Source organism: Amblyomma maculatum, chromosome 1, assembly GCF_055883805.1.
Source record: "Amblyomma maculatum isolate TAMU_Amacu chromosome 1, ASM5588380v1, whole genome shotgun sequence".
NCBI classification, from domain to species: domain Eukaryota; kingdom Metazoa; phylum Arthropoda; class Arachnida; order Ixodida; family Ixodidae; genus Amblyomma; species Amblyomma maculatum.
In genome coordinates this window covers 382,623,990-382,644,411 of record NC_139344.1, presented here as the reverse complement: position 1 = coordinate 382,644,411, position 20,422 = coordinate 382,623,990, and positions in this window count along the sequence as shown.

Here is a 20,422-nt window from a genome sequence, read left to right as displayed (position 1 = left end):
CCTTAGAGAGGCAGTAAATCCTTATTGCACCGTAAGTAAAAATGAAATAAAAAAGGAAGAAAAATAAAATGAAACTAAAAATACGAAACTAGAATAAAGAAAATACCAAACAATAGCAACAAAAAGAAACTAAACAAATAATAAAACAAGAACGAGAAAAATTAAAACTGCTAAACTTGAAGCTATAAGAAAAGAAAAACTTTAGACGTTGAAAAGCAATGAAACAGAATGAGCTTATAACGGAACAAGGCCTAGAACTTGAAAGCTTTCGCATTTCCGCCCGAAGGAAACTTAAGTGAACCTCTGTGATAATTTCTTTCCACATTTTGCCAGTGATATAAATATGGACAACCCCACAGTAAGTACGGGATCTGTAGCGAAAAAAAAAAAAAGAAAGAAAGGAAAATGCGCTGTGGAAGGTCAGGTGTCTATTTTTGTGGAAAGCTAATGCACACACTCATGTTGTCGTTTCTCATTTATTGCGTAGCAACTGTACCCGATTCCTCATTTCCCGCCTATCCTTTATCATAGCACACTCTTAAAGGCCGCCTAAAAGAAAGAAGTGGAACTCTTATAAGCAATTACATATGGTCGCTGAAGAGAGCTTGTGTTTCTGAGTCATTAATACCGAGCCTGCTTAGCCCTCGCACGAAATGCCGCTGAAATGATTTCTCTAATATTGTGCAGCAAAGGCTGTTCTCAAAGATAACAAGACTCGTTGTTGAGTCTGATTACGGTACGACGTTCAAACGGAGTGGAGCAGGTCTCAACAATGTAAGCTGTGAGCGCCTCACATGCAGAATAAGCGTGTAGCCAATGCAGTCGTCCGTTCTCGGAATAATAATTTCAAATTAAATCTCTTCGTGAGCTTATTATCGGGATTATCCTGATAGACGTATTTTCAAAGGGAATTAGCGGAAATGTGTAGGTTGAGTTTGTGGTAAGATAATAGCAGAATTAGTCTCGCATAACTGAGATCTAAATCTGCACTATGCAGCGACGCGTAAATAACAACGAAGGCGAGAAATCATATAATATTTCCATCAGGCAGATGAAGTTATGGATTTTAACTTGGACCAGAACGAATGTTTCTTTAAATGCGAGGCTCGCGTGCAAGCTCTGCATGATGTTTGAGATAGCACTGTAAAACTTTCAGAGATATACGGAGTTCTAAATACAAAAAAAAAAAAAAGTATGTTCAGAACGAACTCTCAGCCACGGCGGACGTAATTTTTGAAGAATCGTGTAATTAAGCAGCTAATTAGGTAAATCTCATTCATATTTTTTTTTTCATAGTTTATGGTTAATGCCAACGGGATGTTGGAAGGCAAGGCAATGCCATAGTAGTGTTTGAAAGGAGCAAAAAATAATTTTTCTAAATACCTGCTAGGCGAGAAAATCAGACGTGCCTTTTCTGCACAAAAGTTAACCTTATCATTTGCCGCACCCGATAAAAATTAGTTGGACCTTCAGCACGTACTATGAGCGTTTTTTTTTAATTGAGTTCTTGCCCTCTATCCTCATCTTTTCACTCCATAGTAGCATACCGTTTTCAGAGTTGCCCTTATTGTCGATAGACTCGCTTATATCTACTGCCGTGATTTCATATATTTTTTTACCATGACAACCTTCCCTTTGCCCACATTATCACACAAAAAAAAGAAGAAAAACGCAACGCTGCCCGCTCACCACTCTTTTCCTTATAGCGTCAAAGCCGAAGCTCATCTCCCGCATAACATTAGGCGGTCTGGTGTTTCCAAATTCTGGTAAGACAGCCCATTTCAACATCCCACCTTATTCGCAGCACAAATCTGCTCAAGTTCCAAGTCCCGTGTGACAAGCCTTCTCCTGCAGTGCAGCTTCGTAAAGTTTTACAGTCAGTATATTTTCCACTCTACATCGTCTTCGCGAAATGATCAATAAGTGAAAGTGGGAATGATCTATTTCCAAAGTATTTTTTATTTTTATATCACTCAAGTGGACGCTAATGAGTTAATGCTGCCTTATTACAAATTCACTCCTTCTTGGGGGGTTACACTGATAGCAGTGGACATGCAATATATATATATATATATATATATATATATATATATATATATATATATATATATATATACAGATCAATTAAGGGGAAGCAGGGGGGACAGCGGCCGATGTAGCTCAGTTGGAAGAGCACCGGACGCGTTATTCGGAGGTCGTGGGTTTGGTTCCCACCATCGGCACGTTGTTTTTTCTTCTACTTTGTGTTTAATTATATTTCCCCTAAACAGATCACATTACTAATCTGTGTGATTATCCAAGTAAACATTAAACAAAAAGACATAAAGTACCATCCCCAACGCTTTCCTTGGCCTCGCCGACAGTTGGCTTCTTTCCTTCATGTATATATATATATATATATACATATATATATATATATATATATATATATATATATATATATATATATATATATATATATATATATATATATATATATATATATATATATCTGCGTGCGTGTGTGTGTGTGTGTGTGTGTGTGTGTGTGTGTGTGTGTGTGTGTGTGTGTGTGTGTGTGTGTGTGTGTGTGTGTGTGTGTGTGTGTGCGTGTGCGTGTGTGTGTGCGTGTGTGCGTGTGTGCGTGTGTGCGTGTGTGTGTGTGTGTGTGTGTGTGTGTGTGTGTGTGTGTGTGTGTGTGTGTGTGTGTGTGTGTGTGTGTGTGTGTGTGTGTGTGTGTGTGTGTGTGTGTGTGTGTGTGTGTGTGTGTGCCAACCCGGCGTAGCTTTCAGAGGTCTGCTGGCCTTTCATTGAAGGCATATCAGCCATGTCGATATGGTATTATCAGGGCATGGAGAAAGCATGTAAATGTGCTAAAATAATGAATTAGCTCCAAAACGACCATATTATTTTAAGGGATAAGTGGACGTCATTAAAAAGAGGGCCGTCTGGTAGGAAGGCGACTCCCCAAATGTTATTCACCGTGTGCCCTCCACAAGCCCGCTATACAGCAGGAGGTCTCGCCTCTCAGTGTATTTCCAGTAGGTAATCAACTGGTTGGTTGTTAAGGAATAGGCATAGTAAACGATGAAAGACATTTCAGTAAAGCATCTGAAAGTGTCTGATGACGTTTTTCTGCTTGACGGTCAAGTTTAGGTAAGCATCTCAATTGTGAGGAGTTGATGAATTGTTCAAAACAATGACAGAATCATAAAGGGAGATGAAAAGAAAAGACTAATGTTCACAAAAGTTAGCTGAATCTAATATATCTTATAATAGGTAGTGAAGTATATGATGTTAGCGGCAGTGCACTTATCTTGTCCTAATAAATACTCAGGATTCGGATGATTAGAGAGAACTAACAAATATAATAGTGGGCAACATTTCATTGCAGGGGTGCTCTTAAGTTGTAGCAACAGCAGCCTACCAATATCACTGAAATTATATCTGTCGTACACGGCTTGTATCATGCTAGTCATTACCTCTTCGGACGAATCCTGTATGTTATCGGCAAATCTTCAAAACGGAATTCAACACAACGTAGCTAGCGATGAAAAGAAAAATGTCGAAGAATAGGTTGAGAGAGAAAAAGAAGAAAAGAGACAGGGGAGTGAGAGAGAGGGGGAAGGTTGGTTGGTTTGTGGGGTTTAACGTCCCAAAGCGACTCAGGCTATTGGAGACGCCGTAGTGGAGGACTCCGGAAATTTCGACCACCTGGGGTTCTTTAACGTTCACTGACATCGCACAGCACACGGGCGCTTTGCTTTTCGCCTCCACCGAAAAGCTGCCGCCGAGGCCGGGATTCGATCCCGCGTCCTTGGGAACAGTAGTCGAGCGCCGTAACCACTGCGCCACCCCGGTGGGGTAGAGAGGGGAAGAACTTATATCCTGATTTAAAAAGAACAAAGTATAGGCGATAGCATGTTAGCGGATATTTAGATGAAATTGGCATAGATAAAGATGTAATATAAAGGCAAGGTGTGGACCTGTTGGGCAACAGATTCCATCTGAAGGAAAGGAAAGCTAGCCAGATGGGGGAGGGGGATGAATATGGCTGATGGTGAGTGGGAATTGGAAAGGACTTTATTGGACTGCGGTGACCGTGGCTCGAACGGACCCAAGCGTACTGGAAGTAAAATCAAGATGCCTCTGTGCCGCATCAAACGCTACCTGGTGGTTACATACATACATACATACATACATACATACATACATACATACATACATACATACATACATACATACATACATACATACATACATACATACATACATACATACATACATACATACATACATACATACATACATACATACATACATACATACATACATACATACATACATACATACATACATACATACATACATACATACATACATACATACATACATACATACATACATACATACATACATACATACATACATACATACATACATACATACATACATACATAATTTTATTTCTATTCATAAATACAGATTACATTCTCGTGCCCGCAGAAGCGCAGGAGCGCTTGTGGGCGGGCCACGGCAATCGACGGGCGCGAGCTCCACGCCAAAATAAACAATAATAAACTAAAGGTACATCATACAATATAGTAAATGGCAAAAATTAACACTTTCATGTAGCATGCTGTGTAGAATTAGTAAACAACCATTTTTGTTGATGACAGCGATAACAGCGATAACGATGATGACAGCGATAGCGGTTGCAATAATGATACAATGATGCAGATATATGGCGCATCATATAGCAATGCGAGTTTGTTTCCCCTGTTTACTAATGTGTTAATCGTACTTAAGTATTGTTGCGTTCCCACTAATAACGCCCGCATGGCCAAGGAGAGGAGGAGCCTATAACTAACAACTCTACTAGAACTTATTCAACAGCGTCTCTCAACAACCTCCATGTTCACACTCGGAGCCTCTGGTTTTTTAACCTATTCCGTGCAAACGTGCTGTGAAAACTGATCGCACTACATGTCATCTCGTTAAGCGCCCGTGCCTGTGTTCTAGCAGTTTTGACGCGTCGCGTCTGTTGCGTAATGCCTTTGCAATGACGTCGCAAACGCCGGGTCAAGGAGGAGCAATCTGCAGCTTTCTTTCGCGTCGGAAGAGTAACTCGCTGTTTTCATTGTTTTCTGTAATGTTTGTTTGAACTGGTATAATGCTTGATCGCAGACTCATTTCGTCAAGCTGAGTATTTTTTTCCACCCTCTCGGGGATTCTATTTAAAGCAGGCGCCGACGTCTCGTCGCAAACTACAAAAGGATTGCTAGCGCGGCGGCGACCCGGCGAAGTGTTCCGGCGATGTCGAAACGAGGCGTTCGTTTGATGCCGGCAATCAAGCGTCCCTGGACCCGTACGACGATGGAGGGTGCGCGAGGTACTTCATGATTTTCTTTGACGTAACAGCAGCGAAAGGGGGCTCATTTGTGGAAAAGGGAAAGCAGGGCAAGGCGTGCTGAAAGTTTGCTTTTTTTTTTTCATCTTCATACCGTCTTTTTATCATGGTCGACAAATTTTTAATTTCTGCAGATAAATCATACCTCTTCATTTAAACTCCTATCAGCTCCACGTTTCAAAAGAAGAATGGTGTGTGCTATAGGATTTGTCCTTCAGATATTCTTTGCGTGTATGCGGTAACCGCGTTTCGTAAAAGCGCCAGTTCTAGGGTAAGTTGCCTGTCGGTCAACTGTCTCTGAAACGCGCTTTCTGACAGCTAGAAATGACGCGTTTCAGTTCCCGACTTAGGACACACGAATATTTTTATCTTATTCTCCTATTAGCGTTTAAATGCAAAAAAAAAAAAAAAAAAAAAAAAACGAAAAATGCATTTTGAATAAAATATGTGCCCGTCCATCTCAGAGTTGAAGATGGCGACACTGGACATTCCCTCGTAAGATCAAGGCGCGAAAACACACACGGACACAAGAAAGGTAACGGGACGGAGCTTTCTTGTGTCCGTGTGTGTTTTCGCGCCTTGATCTTACGATGAACTGTTATCAACTAGTCCAACAAAACGTTCTTTTGCACTTTGGACATTGTCTAATAAAAAAGTCAATAAATACAGAGGAAACACGTGCACTCAGTGTTCTATTGGGCGCGAGCGCCACCGCTAGCGTCGGCGAACGCGAGCTAACGGCACTAGCGTCGACCTAAGGGAAGCAAGTGGGATCACGTGACTCCCCTTACTGCTGCTGAAGCAGACGCTCGATTAAATTTGTGCATTTTAAAAGGTAATAGTCGCGTTTATTTCTGTCGTTCGGGTTGATATAGAGTACCAGCCTCGCACTTTTTGATCTTGCATCATGACTGAGGCTGCTGAAGTCTATTTAACCTATTGCTACAGTCCGTTACTTCTCTGTATCCGGACGCGTAAGCGAGAGAACCGGGCGCAAGCTCCCATTGCTACTCGAAAAGTAAGCTAACAGTATCTTTCTTAATCAAAATTTGAATGGGCAAATCAGCGAGTGATAATTCTCATGATGTGCGCAGCAGACATTTTAGCGAGCGAGATTTCGTCCATAGAGGTTTACCGCGCTAACGTCTAGAATGGCAATAAGCACAACATTGCCATTCTAGGTGTTAGCGCGGTAAACCACTATGAATAACCAACTAGGCCCAATTCTCGCCATCTTAGCAGTAAGTTCGTCCATACAGTTGGCGCTAAGAGTTCAGTATGAGTGGCAGAAGAAATGGCGCGTGCGTTATTATTCGCGCTTACCACTTGTGAAGCGTTTGTTTAAAGCTTTTTGCTGCGTTTTGTAAATGTGGTCAGTGTTCTTTATCGCTCAATTATATCTCGGACAGAGCCTGGCGCGAACAGTGTCCGGCACGTGTGGGACGAACTTCTGTGCGTGTAGTGTTTTGTAATTAGTGTGCATAATTCTCTCTCGCGCTTTCTGATTATCGCTCCTCTCTTGATTGTCTTGATACCGTCTAACTCTGCTTTTGTTTCATTTCTGACGTCCGCAGCTCTGGTGCGTGAGATATCAAACAGAAATAGCCGAGGAAGATGAAACCATTTCCTCATGTTTCCATCGTATTTGATAATGTACCACTATTATTACTTCTACTACTACTAACTAATTTGAGTCTTACTTCTACTACTACTAACTAATCTGAGTCATTGCCCCCGTTAGCAGAGGACGTTAATTTAATATACACTACAATAATACAGAAAAAAAAAATCACAGCCGATCAATGAGGTTCATATGGTATTTTACACCTGACTGTTATTTTTCTGTACCATTCTATATGGTTTGGTTTGGTTTGGTTTTGGAGTTTAATGTCCCAAAGCGAATCAGGCTGTGAGAGACGCGTAGTGGAAGAGTCCGGAAATCTCGACCATCTTGGGTTTTTTAACGTGCACTGAGATCGCACAGCGCACGGGCTCCTGGCTTTTCGCCTTCATCGAAAAGCGATCGCCGTGGCTGGAATTCCATCCAGCATCCTTGGGCACAGAAGGCGACCTAACCGCTACACCACCGCGGCATGGGGGACATTCTATATATGATTGTTTGGACTATGTAGAGAAATGAGAGAAATATAATGCGATTTTCTGAATAGGTCATTGCGTTGTGGCGATTTTCCATTAGGTGGCAGCTCCTTCCAACTTGGCCATGTCATGTGCTCTCGTGACGTCACACAGCCCGCCGACCAGTCAGTGCCTGACCATGTCACCTACCAACTACCACCTACCAGAGGCATGCCTGGGATTTCTCGAGGCTGCGAGGCTTCGAACTGTCGACGCCGCCGGACAATTTTCTTCTATGTAGATGTCTTTTCTCAACTCTTGCTCGTTCAACTAAAGGTCAAGAATTCCGGGAGCTTGCTGCATCTGCGTTTCGCCGCCATCGGCTCTTGTTTTCGCAGGTACACGAAGTTCTTTTTCACTGCTTATCTCACTTCATGAGCAGTGTAAGGGATATGGCGGCCCCTTTGCAAATACTCTGTTTGCCTATTCCTGATCGCCTGCCGTAGCAACTTTGAAGAATTATAGTGCCTATAAACAATCACAACGTAAAATCATTTTTATGCCTGCCTTATAGGCCTCTTCGGTCATCACCCCCTTTTCTTTTGCTAACCTCCTCGCATCTTCCCGTCTTCACACCCGTCCCCCTTGTGGTGTCTCTGTCTCTCAGAGATTCAGCGAAAAGGCATTGGTCAGTTAGGTGCAAGGTTTGTGTGTGTGTGTGTGTGTGTGTGTGTGTGTGTGTGTGTGTGTGTGTGTGTGTGTGTGTGTGTGTGTGTGTGTGTGTGTGTGTGTGTGTGTGCGTGCGTGTGTGTGTGTGTGTGTGTGTGTGTGTGTGTGTGTGTGTGTGTGTGTGTGTGTGTGTGTGTGTGTGTGTGTGTGTGTGTGTGTGTGTGTGTGTGTGTGTGTGTGTGTGTGTGTGTGTGTGTGTGTGTGTGTGTGTGTGTGTGTGTGTGTGTGTGTGTGTGTGTGTGTGTGTGTGCGTGTGTGTGTGTGTGTGTGTGTGTGTGTGTGTGTGTGTGTGTGTGTGTGTGTGTGTGTGTGTGTGTGTGTGTGTGTGTGTGTGTGTGTGTGCGCGCTCCTACCATAATAGCTCTGCTTTGCACAATTATGCTCGGGAATTATGTTTATATCATGGTGTACGACTGAGCAGTAAGAGACACATTATTTATCTTTCATCACTTCCCCAATGGGCTCAGAACCCACCAAGGACTATGCTTAGCTTCTTGAAAAGCTTTTCACAAATTAGGCTGCGTCTTGCCCTGCATTCCGCTACGAAAGGAGTGAAGAGGAAGAAAAAGGAAATTGCTATTGCATAACCCTGGGAAATCCTTCTACCCAGCACGACTTCTTGCGCATGCAGGGTTATCGGATATTCAGGTTTCTTCCTGAAGAAAAAACACGTTATCCGGAGTATTAAGTTGCGCCATTTTGCAAAGCCGCCTTCCTGTTGACCTCCTTGCTGCATTCGTCCTTTTCAAAACAGTCTTATGCAACAAAATATGAGAAATCTCATTTTAAAAAATTAAAAAATAAAACATCCTAGAACTGTCACCTTCTTATCTGGCCTCAGCCCGAATAAGCAGCAACATGCTTTCTGCTAGCGCAGTCAATTTTACATTTATATATTTGTTTTCCTTTTTGTTTTCTTCTGCCGTTCTCCGCAAGCGACATCAATACCTGCGCCTTTTAGGGTGGAATTGAACTTCAGCCTTCACTGACGTTACGTGTCTTGCCGAGTGACGCATAGCGCGCCTTTCCACCACGTGCTTTCGTTTTTTTTCGACGTTACTAAGCAGCGCACAAAAGAAGTGGACTGATGGTTTGGTTTGGTTTGTGGGGTTTAACGTCCCAAAGCAACTCAGGCTATGAGAGACGCCGTAGTGGAGGACTCCAGAAATTTCGACCACCTGGGGTTCATTAACGTGCACTGACATCGCACAGCACACGGGCGCCTTTCTTTTCGCCTCCACCGAAAAGCTGCCTCCGAGGCCGGGATTCTATCCCGCATCACGGCGGCAGCTTTTCGATGGAGGCGAAAAGCAAGGCGCCCGTGTGCTGTGCGATGTCAGTGCACGTTAAAGAACCCCAGGTGGTCGAAATTTCTGGAGTCCTCAGAATAACGAACAATCAAGTAGCGCTGCAGGTCATTTCCGACTTAATATGCAATTACCCAAACCCTAAGCTCTTCAAAACTTATGACACTTGTGCTCCCGCTGATCATCTGAGAAGCTCTTTAAGCAAGCCCCTCTTCTTGTGAGTTCTCTATTTTAATTACGTACAACGACGCCTCGTACTAACGCAACAGCGTTAAAGGCCACGTTAACCACAAAATTTGACATCAGTGTTGAAGGCGCCGTTGCTGGCACTTTGAACGAAAAGTGCTTTGAAGGCACTTTGGACCACCACTGAAGTGCCATGAGACAAAAGCCTTTGTTTGAAACGTTACTGATTCCTGGTTTTACTACGTCTGCTTCTGTATACTGTGCGAGTGCGGCGTTCGAGGAAGTACCAAATGAAATTCGCAGCACGTACTCATGGATCCGGTGCAGGGCGGGGTCAGCTTCCTATAACCGGGAATCGTCTGGTGATGTCCTCGGTCACGATCTAACGGGACGTCATGATGACATCACCTTCGCTCATGAAGTCGGTCTGATCATGGTCGATTACGTCACCAGGTTATGACGTCACAATCTCGCGGTATCCTGCGCAATCTCGCCAAGAAGTGTGACACTTCTCGCGGAGGGACACTCATCCGCTATAAAGGCTTTCGCCTTAAAAATCATGAGCATGCCTATGGCAGATGGCAATTGTCATGTGCTTTCTCATGAACAACCAGTGTTAGTTAATGTTCAACATTGAAGCCATGATTACACTTAGAACGGTAATGCGTACTGGTTTACTTATTTTTGCTCCTGCGGTTTACTGTGCACTCCTGTTTTTGACACTGAAACACACGAAGGCTCCCGAAGTTACCATGGCAACCATCTCAAAGTTTGCCGAGCGTCACTTATATGGATGCAAGAGAAGTACATTGCAGAAAAATGGCGAAGTGGAGGGCTTCCGTGCGCCGTTGTTTTCATGGAGGATCGTTGAAGCTGTATTTTAGGGCGATACGGGACAGATGATGCCAGATGTACCTTCAACCACTCAGCTTCAAGAGGCGTAGACAACTGATCTTAGTCGCGTGTCTTATAGTATTTATTGATGCTTCAGACATTTACATGGACCTCATATAGCCTTCTCTCTGGGAAGCGAAACATTTTATAATTGAATTTCTTCTCTCATGCTGTTTCAGTTTCGTTTCCACCAACCAAACGTTCGTTGTGACGCGTGCGGAGTGTTTAGGTCACGTGATGCGTGACAAAAATAAACTGCAATATAAACTATTGTTTACTCCAAATTTTATTATATAAGCTAGCTGAAGCGTTGTACTCAATAAAAATTATTTACTAAATCGTGCCTAATCGTATACATAAAATATATCACACATTTAAAACTATAAGTACCTAGAGAGAATCCCTGTATGCTACTTTTTAACGCATCATTTGAGACAACTCACGAAAGCAGATTTTGTATCTTTCAGACAATATTGATTTATTTAACTTGCCATCACGCAACGACACGTAGTACATTATCATCGACTTCATTACCCTATAAAACTGGAAGAAAAGCTGGGCACGTGGGATCTCATTTGGAATAAGCTGCAGCTGTTATACAAGCTTTTGCTACATGCGGGCCTTGTTCATCGCTTAATAGACTGATGATGCAACCTAACGATGTCTATAGAGTAAAGGTCATTGTTTCAATTGTTCATTTTAAAGCAAATTAAAGGAGCTTACTTGAACGCTTGCGACTGGAGACAATCATAAATCACACGACGTAACACTCCGAACTGCAACCATTGAAAAATAATTGGTGTCTAGTGCAATTATATCTAACGTAGACGCTATACCAGTAGAACAGAAAATCGAAGAACTGCATGTCCAAAAGTGAAAGAAAGTTAAACAAAACAATTGACTCACTTGCCACAAAGGGACACTCTAGATTAACGAACAACGTACGAGCGCAATCTTCAAAATAACAGAATACTATCTTCTCTTTTTATTTACTATTCACTTAGTTGTCCCGGCTATCAGTCGTTGCGTCGCGGGCCATAATTTAAAATGAACAGGTTCGTTGTCGGCAGTATTGCAAACACACGAAGGCATTATTCTCTAAAGTTTGCCATGATGGCGCAAACGGCTTCGCTATATGTTGCAAACCCTAACACAGAAATGCTGTTGAGAGTAAGGCTCTTCGCAGGCTGCTCTGACCTGCGTCATCGGGATCAATTTACACGATGGCGAGCAGCCATCGTCATGAAATTACACTCGAAGCATTGGGAAACGCCGACCGTATCCATTCGACGAAGCGACGCGGAGCAATAAGTGGGCGACTGGATTTGCATTGATGTGGAGCTCTGCTATGATCCTACTCTTGTGCAGTCGACTGTAAAGCGTTACGGTTTCAGGCGAAGGTCCTGAAAGCACCCGTTCCCGGCCAAACTCTCAACAAAGCCAATAATTAAAACGTATATAGTTTTGGCCGGAAAAGCTGTGCCCTTCAAGGCTCGCCAAGAAGTTCAATTTCTTAGCGCGTGCGTAGGGGCAAGAGGCTGTAGCGCTATGTCCGCTGCCCGCTCTTTCATTTCCCGTCACTGCCGTCATCACCAGTACCTCCACATTTTACCTTCCTGTCAACGAAATTGCTGACTTCTGAGATAGTAATCTACACGAGAATAATTAAAACAAAACGCGTAGTATACCCACGATCGAGTTGCTAAGGTGAAGTATACAGCTCGGCTGATGCGGAAGTCGAAGAAAACCTGGTTCACTTTGGCGGATTGGGAGATAAAGCGGTTTATTTTTTATTCACACCTCAAACGCCCCTGAGTAAGGGCATTCGTGAGGGGTTGTGGGAAGAGAATGGGAGAGATTAGGGGAAGTGGCGAGACTGCGGCAATGTGGTAATGTTGCCTAATGGTTATAAAAGGAGACTTCGACACTGGTTGTTATATGTATTGAAGTGCGGATAACAGCTTAAGTGCCATCTCGTTGATTTTACATACTTTTTTGATCCACATACAGGCGGGATGAATTTGGAAGGTTCAGTAACGGGGTGAAAAAGTTTGTGTGCTTGGAAGAGAGGGGGAGGTGAGCAGTGTTCTTTTTGCCGGCGATACACCTTTAAACCAGAGTAGTGTCAATTAACAACTCGCTCGCACTGTAAAAAATGTGTGTGTGTGTGTGTGTGTGTGTGTGTGTGTGTGTGTGTGTGTGTGTGTGTGTGTGTGTGTGTGTGTGTGTGTGTGTGTGTGTGTGTGTGTGTGTGTGTGTGTGTGTGTGTGTGTGTGTGTGTGTGTGTGTGTGTGTGTGTGTGTGTGTGTGTGTGTGCACGTGCGTGCGTGCGTGTGTGTGTGTGCGTACGTGCGTGCGTGCGTGCGTGCGTGTGTGTGTGTGTGTGTGTGTGTGTGTGTGTGTGCGTGCGTGTGTGTGTGTGTGTGTGTGTGTGTGTGTGTGTGTGTGTGTGTGTGTGTGTGTGTGTGTGTGTGTGTGTGTGTGTGTGTGTGTGTGTGTGTGTGTGTGTGTGTGTGTGTGTGTGTGTGTGTGTGTGTGTGTGTGTGTGTGTGTGTGTGTGTGTGTGTGTGTGTGTGTGTGTGTGTGTGTGTGTGTGTGTGTGGCGCGGGTGGGGGGAGGGAGCATAGCGGAGGAAAGTAGACGGTATGGCCAAACGTTGACAGCCTCTGAAAATTTTCTGATTGCAACTAAGCCACACACGGCCTTATAGCACGTGGTTGGGCCGAACCCAATAATGTTAGGGTCTGTGACACCGCCGTGTTCGCAGGAAACGTTGCTTCGGTATATATTTTAGTTTTTTATATAATGTTGTTTATTGCCTTACGGCATAAAAGAAAATGTAGAAAGAAAATTAAAAGGGGTATTAAATGCAAGAAAAAGGTTAGCTGGCGAAACTCGAGGGAACAGTAAACATCAGTGTTCGCCAGAGACCAAAATCTGGCCACTTGCCCAGTACCTTGCAGTAGGGATGAACGCCAAGCGAAATCCATCTCTCTAGTACCTCGAGTAGAGTCGGGGCGGGGGAACCAGGCTTAGGGGATTAGGAACCTTAAAAGTATATATTTTAGTTCGATATTTGCGCCTGGGCTTAGTTAAATGTGGCAGCTGGCTACGTCGCTCTCAGTACTGGTGAAAACAACTTGTCCATTCAAAGTACAAAAAAAGTAAAAGCATTTAGACTCAATCTTCACTCCTTCTGTGTCTATCGTACTTGTAAGCGAATCTCAGAAAGCAGCTGATAAAACTCTGTGAGAAAAGCCGTCTGTTCCAATAAGGTTAGAGCAAACGAAGAAAAGCTGCAAGTATTCTTTCGAGTAGCGTTATAATAGCTCATGTGAAATGAACCGCGGGAAAGTAGGCGGTGGGTTTGCCATTTCTCTCCGGAAAACTTTTTTGCCTGCCGAAATAATTTGTGCGGGCGTGAAGAAAGATAAGTACACAATAAGGTTTTCAAAGCAGGACACTAGTCAGATTTTCTTTAAGCCACTAAACAAATATCCTTCCGAGTGTCCATGATTCTTGGAAATTGTAACATAGAAACGTAAGGAATAGGCGGGAGAGTGCTTGTGGGATCAGCGTAGGTGTGTCTGTACAAATACCCGTTTTAGTGCATATTTTTCTTCCGAAAACGGACAAGACGGTAGAAATGTAACAGTATGATAATAATACGGATCACAAAGCTCTCTACGTGTCGTAAAATGTCTGACAAGCGACAAGCGACCCTTCCTACTCAAGAGATAATTCTACCAAAATGTGAAAAAGGAACGGGGTGGGGCTGAGCTTCCTCGGTTCCACACCATCACTTCCTCAGTCCACATATAAAGCCCAGCTTTAGCCAAGCCATATGAACGTGCCTTAGTGGCCTATGGGGGTAACGTGAATGCCGGGGTCCTGGCAGGCTGATTTTGACATAACCGTCCCATGTGAAACGAGAGACCCAAGTTGGCAGCTCCTGCCAACTGAGCCGCGGCTCCGACCGCGCCACGCCGACCGTTTCAGTTGGGAGCCCACCTCTCTCTTTTGTGTCACGTGGGGTGTGACGTCACTGCGTCACGTGGGTAAGACGTGGCTACCGCCACGCTGTGCCGACCGCTTGAGTTGGTAGCCCAACTCACACCCTAGTTTCACGTGGAGTGTGACGTCACTGCGTCACGTGGGTAAGACGTGGCTACCGCCACGCTGTGCCGACCGCTTGAGTTGGTAGCCCAACTCACACCCTAGTTTCACGTGGAGTGTGACGTCAGAGCGTCACGTGGGCAAAACGTGGCTACCGCCGCGCTGTGCCGACCGCTTGAGTTGGTAGCCCAGCTCTCACCCTAGTGTCACGTGGGGTGTGACGTAACAGCGTCACGTGGGTAAGACGTACATGGCTACCGCCGCGCTACGCTGAAGGCTCGAAACCTAGAGTAGTATTGCTTTCGAAATAAAAAAAAAATGAACGGGTGCAGGGAAGAGAACAACGCGTCTATAGTAGATCGGAATGGAATGGGTAAATCGCCAAAATTAAATAATAAGTTCAGGACATAAAACGTTTTTGTATCTTGACCGGCTAAAGTTTGGGTTGTATCGGGAAAGGGGAAGGTTTTTAATTAGTATTGAATTAGTAGCGTACAGATATGTCAGGTTCAAAGAAAAAAGAGATCGGATGCTTGCCGGAGTGAGGTGATTACGCGATGTTGTACCGTGTTTCAAGGACTTCCTCAGGGATCCCTGTCTTTAAAAATTTTATTTATACTGTGCTCATTATGGATCGTAAAAAAAAAAATACTTTGCGATGTGAAGAGCGCTGGACTCGTCTGAAACAAAAGTGACTGCTGACGCTTGTGCACTTGCATAAAGAGATATTTTGTAACGAAAAGTTAGGTATACAAGATCAGAAAGGTTTAACGACTGATTTTCAACCTTTAACTTTGTTCTATAACCACATAAATTATTACGTACTTAGCTGCTCTAGCCCGCATTAGTGTTACATCACTGCTTGTTCAGCACGTGCACGACGCCCGTTCGCACAGCGGCTGCACTTCATGTCCTTCGTGGACGAAATGAAGAGCATGACAACAAAAAAGGAAACTAAATGAATATATAGCGTGAAATTAAAACCTCGTTTCTTTTGATATTATGCGCAGCGAATAAACGCACCTATTTCTTATAGCGGATGAATGCATGCCTTACCCATGTTAGGTGACACGTTAATGTCAACAGGTGACATGCGGAGGTTTAATTGAAATCGTGATTCGCATCCGACTTCACTGGAACCGTTGGCATGGGCTACCGACGGACATCATTGTGGGCACACGTGACTTCTTTATTTTGCATTGCTAATTGTTCCGTTGCCACTATGCAGTACAGCCTTTTGAAAAACGTTACACAAATCATATCTCAGGTGCAAGTACCATAGCACTTTTGCAATCATCCCGACAGCCGTGCCTCATTCGCTGGCTCGTTACTCCAGGTCGCTGTGACTAATATCACGATGCAATAGTCAGCGAAAGTTGAAAAGCCCCAACAAGTTTAAGGACATTCGCAGTCCATGAATGTGAGTATGTTAGGCCACACATATAATTAACAAACAAACAGGAAAGTATTGTATTTTGTAGCATTTTATGGTAGCACAACACAGTGAAATATAATATCTGTATTGTATTCCATTGCACTATATCGTATTGTTGCGCTACATTTCACTTAGTGGCTAGACATCTGTAGACGATTGATGGGTTTTCACGGGTGTTTGCAATACTTCGCCCCGGCGTAGTCGAGTCCCAGTAGTTAGTTATTCATGCGAAATGTAATTATAACATCATCGGGTTGAGCTCTCTACCTTTCGCCTGACGTCGCAGTCACACTAGATGCCTTTGAGGGAATGAAAAAAAAAAACACGCACAACGAAGAAGAAAAGATGGGAACAACGTCGATAGCGTCCGCACTCAAGCATCAAACGCTGAACCAAAGATGGTTCCTTCTAAAGAAAGAAGCACCTCCGTCAAATGATCAATAATTCTTACTATACACTCAATTTCCTCGATAGTGCAATACTCGGCTGGTGGTCGATTCTCTTGGGGCATTGGTTGAAAGGTCAGGCAGCAATAAACGTCTAAGGCGATAGACGTACTATTAAATAAAGGAGAGGACTAGGAAGAAAAATGAAAAAGCCAAGAGAGACCGGTTACTTCACGGTCTCGTGAGGCGTCGAAGAACATCCACATCTCACCAAAGTACCGCCCGCTTATTTCGATCGGCGATTTCGCCGATATGAAGCGATTCGTACCCTTTGAAAATATCACCTGGAACTCTTTTCAGGCAACTTCGAAAAGGCAACAAGAAAAAGAGGGCCGCGGGGTGGAGGTTGGCTGAGGGAGAGAAGGCTGAGAGGGAAGGCAGAAATACCTCTATAGGTTATTACAGCGTGCCACAATCGTGTTGACAATCCTCTCCACACTAGAGCCAGACAGCAATGGCTTACGCGAGGAGAGAACAATACCTAAGAAGACGAAGCAACCAGCAAAACTATAGTTCAGTCAGAATTGCGAAGGATCGTGTTCTTTTTTTTCTTTTTTTTCATTCTCTCTTTTCTGAATGGACTGTCTGTCACACCCACACACAAGACCAAACTTACAGCGGCTCACGCTGTCTCTCTCTCTCTCTCCCTCTCTTCTTCTTCCTCTCCTATTGCGTCCCATTCCTTCTTGGCGTTCTGTTCTCGTTTGCCATGTCAGCGCTTTTGTTGCACGAGGGAGCAGCGATGTGCTTTTGTGGTGACCGCGCACTGCAAAGCCCGTCGATGTACATTGGGCACCACAGAGGCCTGTTTTCATTTCGCTAATGTGAAAGTCGCTCCCCCTCTCCTCTTCCCTTCACTCTCACCGCTTCGTGGAATGAGAAGAAACGCCGAAAGCTTTTACTGCCCCGCGCCCGGCCACTCTGTTTCTCCATGCCCACTCTCTCTCTCTCTCTCTCTTTCTCTCTCTGCATCCCCGCGCTTCGCAACGGCTGGCAATGTGCTGTGGTACGTACTTTAGGCCTCTTCCTCATCTCCGCTCCATTTGTATTTCTTTATTCTCCCCTCTACATCACTATTTACTATTGCGGACGAGAAAGAAATCTAAACGAGGAAACGTGGGCGTACGCGTCCGCACAATATCTCAGCTAGCCTAACGCGCACATGCACATAGAATCCTGTGCTATACTCCGACGGCGCGCGATTTGCAACGCAGCCCACACAACAAGCGCGCGATGATTGAAAGCTCCTGGAGTTAAAGCAGCAAATTTGGCTTTGGCAATTGCACGAGAGCACACTAAAGTCGCCGACAGCTGGGCTTGAGAGGAGACGAGTATTTCAAAATGGTCTTTGTGTCAGCGAATTTTGTCGACAGCGATGAAGACGAATTGGCATCACCGTTTATTTGAATGGTGCTGGATATCATGCCCCGCGGTTGACGGCGGCTTGTCTTTGTTAGAATTTGGGTGGCGGTAACAGAGTCAAATAAAAGATGCTTAGCGGACAAGGCTTCTAGGGTACTTGATTTTGTTCAGTACAAAACACAGTTAACTATTTATTAGGATATACTCTTCAGGGAGCTAATCCGAACAAGTTGGGGAGGCATCCGTTTGGTCTAATACCACGGCCTCAACACTGCTTATCTGTAACTATCAAAGTATTTGAATAAAAGATATCTATAAAATAAAATGCATCGAACTGCATTTTCGACGAGCCCACGATTGAATAATGGCGCGAGAAGAAGCTTTTCTCTAGTCTGCCCGTTATACTGTCTGGAGGGGGGGGGGGGGATGCAGTGGCAAATCATGGTAAGGTGCCTTCGATAAAACGCATCAATATCCGAACTGAGCGGATATTGATGCAGCGGCCAGTCTGCTCTACATATACCTCACCGCATGATAGAGGAATAGGATACACTACGCCCATTTGGCAGTCCACATATGGATTTCTGTGTTTAACACTGCAGCCATTGCGTTTCTTGGTGGAAGTTCGGACGATTCGGGCACATAGGTGACTGAGCTTACAAGGCGCTGAAAACACCAGCCAGACGCCGTGCTTATCCCCTACTTTCCTCAGGTTGTGAGCAGTCTTGTGGACATAGGGTAGCACAACTGGCCTCTTGGTCGGCCTTTTGTTCAGGAGGCGCCTTCAACTTCTTTACTAAAGTTTCAACAACTGCCTTTAAGACATCGTCAGGGAAGTCGGCTTCCCTCAACCTTGAAATCTTCGGTTCGAAGCTTAACTGCATGACATGTGTGCAGGATTTCCCTAGGACATTTGCAATAACCTGTTTAGCAACTCTCCTCTCGTGATCGTGTGTTTTGCGCACGTGCCTTCCCATCGTCATAAACCAGCTCACCCAACAACGTATCCTGCTGAATTAAAGATAGGTCCCGTTTTTTTTTTATACATACAAATTAAACATGTTCCTTATTCCAGAAGCATTACTATCCGCACTCTTGGATTTCGGCAAAGTAGCTCTGAAGCCTCCTTCGAGCAACTGCTCTAGAGAAAAAAAGAAAAAAAACTCACCGGCAGTGGGTAGTTTATAACCAGGCTGAGGCAGAGAGATCAGCTTCCCTATCCACTGCGCTGTCTCAGTTTATTTTTATTGCTTTTATTTAAGAAAAAAAAATGACGACGATGAAGGCGATGGCATTCTAAGCGTGAAAGACTGGCAGCTAAGCGTGTGAATGGAGCGGCTACCGGAGTGGCGCAATGTTTTTTATATCATGCAGGAATAAAAACACTGCGCCACCTCGGTATCCGGTTGCTTCGCGTGTGCTACTAACACGGTGTCTACTAGTATTTGCCGCTGCGCGATGTCGTCTTCATCGTCGGCATCTCCACTGAAAACAAGTTGCGCCGAGGACGTAAATTAGGCCTCCTTTATGCTAGCAAAAACCTAAATCACCCTTTAAATACTCAACTAAACATGGCAACATGTGACGCAATAAAGCGGTTCCATATAATGCGGGCTTCGTCGTCGCTGTTCTGCTGCTGTCTTACTGACGGTTGTGATGAAAGTTTTGCTGTGAACGAAGGAGTAGAAGCTTAATCCAACAAAACCTAACTAAACCTGAAGGCATTTGCCAAAGCGAAACTAAACAAAGCTAAAAAAACAGCTAAAGAAATTCTGAACGTTGCTTCTGCGTGTATATTCGTGCAAGCTAAACAGCCGCTTAATTTCTCATCTTATTTTGAATGCATTCTACAAAGCCGAAGGCAACACGCACTGGCGGCTGCGGCCACACCAGCAACATTCATATGCGGCATGCGGTGCCCCTCCCAAATGAACTGGGGCGGGTAGTGTCCGTCCACACATTTATCTAAGTGTGCAGTCGCAGTTGTTATGGCGCGAGACGCACTTGCGATAGTAGCACCTCATTTTGCTAGGCCGTAAGCGCACGGCAGGTGCGTTAATCAGGCTGGGAGTCAAATGGAGAGAGCGCTTTTCTGCCTCTTTAGCGCAGCCTTGCACAGTGCACTTTATCGCAAGAAACGGAAACGCGCTTTGCGGCTGGTTTCGTCGTTCGTTGGAGGTAATACGGAATGCCAGTGTACGGAGTATGCGCAACACTGAATTAACGGTCGACCAGTGCCGTATCCCCGACTGCAACAGCAAACGCCAAAGTATGTCTCCACTAAAAGAAGCTTAGTGCTTCGCTCGCGCCGAGTATTTATGGCTTCCCAGGAAACACAACGGGGTACGTTTTTGAAACTAATTATGGGTCAACTCTCTAGCATTGTAAGAGACTGTTATAAACAATTTTGTTGCAATGGTAGAATCTTCAGATGCATGGCAAAATCTAACATTTTTTCCAAGGTTGCATTATTTTTCTCGCC